The sequence below is a fragment of the Dromiciops gliroides genome, chromosome 2, assembly GCF_019393635.1.
Source record: "Dromiciops gliroides isolate mDroGli1 chromosome 2, mDroGli1.pri, whole genome shotgun sequence".
Classification (NCBI taxonomy): Eukaryota; Metazoa; Chordata; class Mammalia; order Microbiotheria; family Microbiotheriidae; genus Dromiciops; species Dromiciops gliroides.
Window position 1 is genome coordinate 237,310,436 of NC_057862.1, and position 5,305 is coordinate 237,315,740.

A 5,305-nucleotide genomic window follows, 5' to 3' on the forward strand; every position below is an offset into this window, starting at 1 on the left:
ATAGTTGAGGAAAATAAGGCAGACAGAGATTAAGTAACTTGTTCAGGGTCACATGGCTAGTACATGTCTTCCTTGAACTCAGGTTTTTCTGACTTTTAAGTCCAGGGCTCTATCCACTGTGCCACCTATCCATTATGTAGTAGAAGAGAATTATGGAAGCACAATCACCATTTTCCCTAGGTGTTATCTATACTGCTATGTTTCAGTTTCCCTTCTAGACTTCTAGTTTCAATTATAGAAACATGTTTTCTTTACCAAGGCCATGGCATTACCAGTTCTTTGGGCATAGGATTCACCTTAGGGGTGGCTGAGATTTTGGCTTTTAGCCCACAAGAACAGTCACACCCATTTAGCACTATACAAATCAGCCTGCTGCAGTTCCTCTCCTAGTCTCACTTGGCCTGCTCCATTCACCATATCTCAAATTGTGCAGAGAATGTGGTGAATTTAAATTGGCTGTGGGTTAGATACTCTGGAAGAGGATTGGAGGGAGTGTTACTGACTTGGGGGTCAGTGGGTTGTGGCAATGGTTGAGGCTGGGAGGTGACCAGGGAGTGGAAGTAGAGAGCTAAAAAAACCACAGTCCTGTCACAAGCTCAAGAATCCTTAGACACTAGTTAACCCATGGTCGGGCCCTACCAGAAGATAAAAAAAAGTACAGGAATCAGAACTCCTTGAAGTTGTCCCTGATTCCCTTTCTGGCTCAACATGAACTCAACAAGAGTTGTCAAGTAGCACCTGGGAAAGTCTCAAGTCTGTACTCTAAGCCCTGAGATGGTGTGGAGATTATACTCAACTTGGTATAGCCCTTTATGCCTGAAAGATAAGCAAGAGGGAGAGCTTGGAACTGTAGAATTTTAGCACTAGAAGGTACTTTAGAGGTCATCTGGTCCCAATCCACACATTTTATAGAGATGAAAAAATGAGGCCCTTCAAGGTAAAGCCAACAAGTTAGTGGCAAAACCTGGACTCCTGACTTCCACATAGAGTTCTTCCCACTACTCCATGCTGCCTCTCTTTGTGTATTCCCTCCAGGCAATAACATATAATTATCATCATTAGCATTTGAAATTTTTATCTGGTTTTCACTTCACTAAGTTTTTTATAATGTGTATAATTATTTCTATTAGTAACTCTAAGAAGATAAAGGTACAGATGAATTGCCAATCTGTATCAGTAGAGGGAGTTTCTCCAAGAGAAGCTCTGTGTACTGATGAAATCGTAGTTTCAGATTTTAAAAAAGTAGTAATTCAATGCATGGTCCAGCTATGAAGATAGATGCCAACGTGGGCAATACAGAAGTAGAAGTCTGGACAATTGAATCTTCTTGTGACACTAGTTAGATTTGGAGATGAGGAAGGGAAGAAAAGCCTTGTCCTCCTATAGCAGTATTCATCAATCAGATATTTAATGAGTATTGATTTCAGCTCTGCAGTGGCCTTGGAAGGAATTTCTAAGACTAAAAGAAGATCTTCCTGTCCTTGAGGAACTTGTAGTCTAATGGAAGGATGAGGAAAACATGCACATTTTACATATGTGATGTGGGGGGTTGTATTTTTTTTTCCAGGGCCCAGGATCACACAGCTAGTAAGTGTCAAGTGTCTGAGGCTAGAGTTGAACTCAGGTCCTCCTGAATCCAGGGCTAGTGCTTTATTCACTGCACCACCTAGCTGCCCCATCATACATAATGTTTTGATGGATTTGTTATCCTTTGTATCCCCAACAATTTAGCACAGTTCTTCCTACATAGTGGGCACTTAAGAAGTATTTGTTAAATTTGGAGTATCCCCAGTGTGAATTCTAAGCCATCATTCATGCATTCATTCATTCACCTTCACTTTCTCATCTATGGAATTGTTGTCCATAGAGTCTTCATTGGAGATCTATCCAAAAGGCTGGAGGCCTTTTTCTGGTTCCTTTTAATTCCAATGGGATACCAAGTGGAGCTTTTAAGTTACCCATCTCATCTCTAATTCCCATCACATTACCTTCTTTTCCTGCTATATATGTCATCAATGATGTCTTTTATACCACTACTGATTCTTCAGTAATTATTAGTCAATATGTATACTCACCATGTATCCTTTTGTGCCCACCTTGGGTCACACAAATGTACTGAAATGTATATGGAGAGCTACTGTACATATATATGTGCTGAATGAGTATGACTGTGGTTGGGGGTTGGAGGAAAGGAGAGAGAATTGCAGGGCATTGAGTATGGCTTACATATCACAGTCATGGTTCAAGTCTCTGAACTGGAGAGGAAGGAACTAGTGGGTGGCTAGTCTCAAGAGTATGAGCATCTAAGGTCTCTTCAATGATATATCCTTAAGGAATCAGTTTTTGAGCTGAAAACACTTGAAAATGATCTTATTCCTATAGTTGGAGGTTACTGTCCAGAGACACTCCTATTAAAAGTTCCAGAATCACCGGTCACAGACCAAGGAATCAGAAACGTGTGAGGGCAGAAACCTGACCTTATGGGAAAGGGGTACTGGGTCCATTAGTTGTGGTTCTTAACTCACAACTAGCTAATTCATCTTGAGTTTGCTCTGGATCCTGTTTTCAGCCATAGAATTTTCATTTCTGTCATAAATTTAGAACTGGAAGGTAATTTAGAGAGTATTTCATCCAGTTGTATCATTTAATAGATGAAGCAACTGAGACCCATATAGGGTTAGCTCACTTGTCCAAGGCAGCAGATAGAACTGGGATTTTAATCTCCATCCCAGGGTCACAAACTGAGAGTTGAAAAGGGGGCCTTAGAGACTATCTAGTGACTATATTCTAGTTCAACACCCCCATGTTATAGATGGAGAAACTGAGGCCAAGAGAGGGTAGGTGAATTGTCTAAGGCTGAAAAAGTAACAAGTAGTAGTAATGGGATTAATGCCTCAGTCCTTTAAATGGCTAATTCAGTACTCTTTCTGTTACACTAGAGTACCTCATTAATGGAGTAATCCTACCTTACCACCTTTTGGAAGGTTTAACAGATTTGGAGAAAAAGAAGGCCCTACTACTTAAAGCATGTTTTTTTTTCATTTCAGTGCTTTTCAAACTATAAAGCAGTGAATAAATATTTATAAAGTATTATTAGTAGTTGCATCCCCACAGTACAGAGGAAGCTGAGGCAAAAGAGGAGGTACCTCAGTGGGCAATGACAGAGGCAAGGTAAGGAGGAGGGCTGCTATTTGATCTTCAACACTCTGAGGAATAGAATCACAGAATTTTAGAGTTGTATGAGACCTCAAAAACCATCAAATTCAACACTTATTGGAAAGGAGTATGCACCATAACTTACCTGACAAACAGAATCCTAACCTTTTCCTTGAAGACTTCCAGTGAGGGAGAGAATTACACAACTCCTGAGATAGCCCATTCCACTTTTGGATATCTCTGATCGGGAGTGTGCTGGTAAATTTTTTTTATTAGGACAATAGGAGTTAAGTGACTTGCCCAGGGTCACACAGCTAATAAGTATTGGAGACCAGATTTGAACTCAAGTCCTCCTGACTCCAGGGCTCTATCCACTGCACCACCTACTTACCCCATGCTGCTAAATGTTAAGCAACCATTTCTCTGATGAGAAATGTGCTCATAAAGCACTTTTAATTTTAATTTGCATTATTGACATTTTCTTCACAATTTAAGTCTAGACAATAAGCAAAACAATAAATCAAGATCTAATATATAGAATTCACCAGGGTGAATGACAGTCAGAATCCAGAAAGATCATGAGTCTAGAATATTGGCTTCAGTCTAATAAGATCCAGTTTGTTAGCATCCTTAAACTCAGAGCCCAGAACTGAACATGCTATTCCACATGTTATCTAACCAGAGAAGAGGGGATTATCATCTACTTTTTCTGGAAGCTATGCCTCTCTTAATATAGCCCAAGGTCACATTAGCTTTATTTGGCTATCACATCATATTGCTGACTCACAATTGAGCTTGTAGTCAACTAACCTCCCCTCACCAAACCAGATCTTTTTCAGACAAGCTACTTTCTAACCATGCCCCTCATCCTTACTTCTGAAGTCGATTTTTGAACCTGAGACTAAGACTTTACATTGATTGAATTTCATCTTATTAGACTGAAGCCAATATTCGAGACTATCATGATCTTCATGGATTCTGACTGTCATTCAGTATTAGCTATCCCTTCCCAGCTTTGTGTCATCTGCAAGTATGATAATGATGCCACCCTTGCCTTTATCCAAGTCATATATATATATAATATACATATATATATATATATATATTAGCATAGAGCCAAACACAGATCTCTGGGGTACACCACTAGAGGCTTCCTGCCAAGTAAACATTGAACCACTAACAATTTTATTCTTTGAGTCAGATAATTCATCCAATTCTGAATCCATCATGTAGGTCACATCTCTGTCTTTTCTACAAGAACGACTTAAGATATTACATGAAATTCTTTGCTGAAATCAAAGTAAACTACATCTACAGCATTTCCTGATCTACTCATTTAGTAACCCTGTCAAAAAAGAAAATGAGGTTAGTCTGGCATGACTTATTCTGGATGAAACCAGACTGTCTCTTTGTAATCATCACTTTCCTTTGGCTCAATAACCATCTCAATAATCATCTCTTTAATGATCCATTCTCAAAATTTCCCAGGAATTGAGTCAAGCTCACTGGCTTACAGTTTTCAGATTTTATTAGCTTATCCCCCCCCCCGCTTTTTCTTCAAATTTGGACATTTTTTTCAGTCCTGCAGTGCTTCTCCCATTTCCTATGACCTTTCAGATATCCCTGACAGAGGCTCAGAAGTAATATCTGCCAGTTCTTACAGGACCCAAGGTGGTAGTTTATTTAGGCCGGGTGACTTGAATTTATCAGAGGCAACCAGGTGCTCTCTTCCTGGGTCCGTAGTCCCCCTCCCTACAAGCTTGATGGATTGGGAGGAGGAAAAATCAGGCATTTGCTCCATTGTCCCATGTTGAGTAGTGGAGTCAGGCCAACCCTAACCCTGACAGCCGTGCACCCCAATCCCCTTCTGTGGGGGAGGACACCAGTGACTTCCCATACTCAGAATTTCGTCTTTCCCTGTGATTCCCTCAGGATTACAACCTGGGGGACGGGGGCGGGGTGCTTTGGGGAAAATACAGGAGAGACAGCGCAGTCGAGATGGGGAGGGAGGAATCAGGGGAGGAGGAGGAGGGACCCTTCTCGGCTGCGCCTATAAGTCGGAGAGAGCGCGGGCTGTGAGCTGAGCAGTCTCCCAGCCCGGGCCCTGAGGGCGGATCGGTGGGGAGAGGACTGGTAAGGCAGTGGCCCC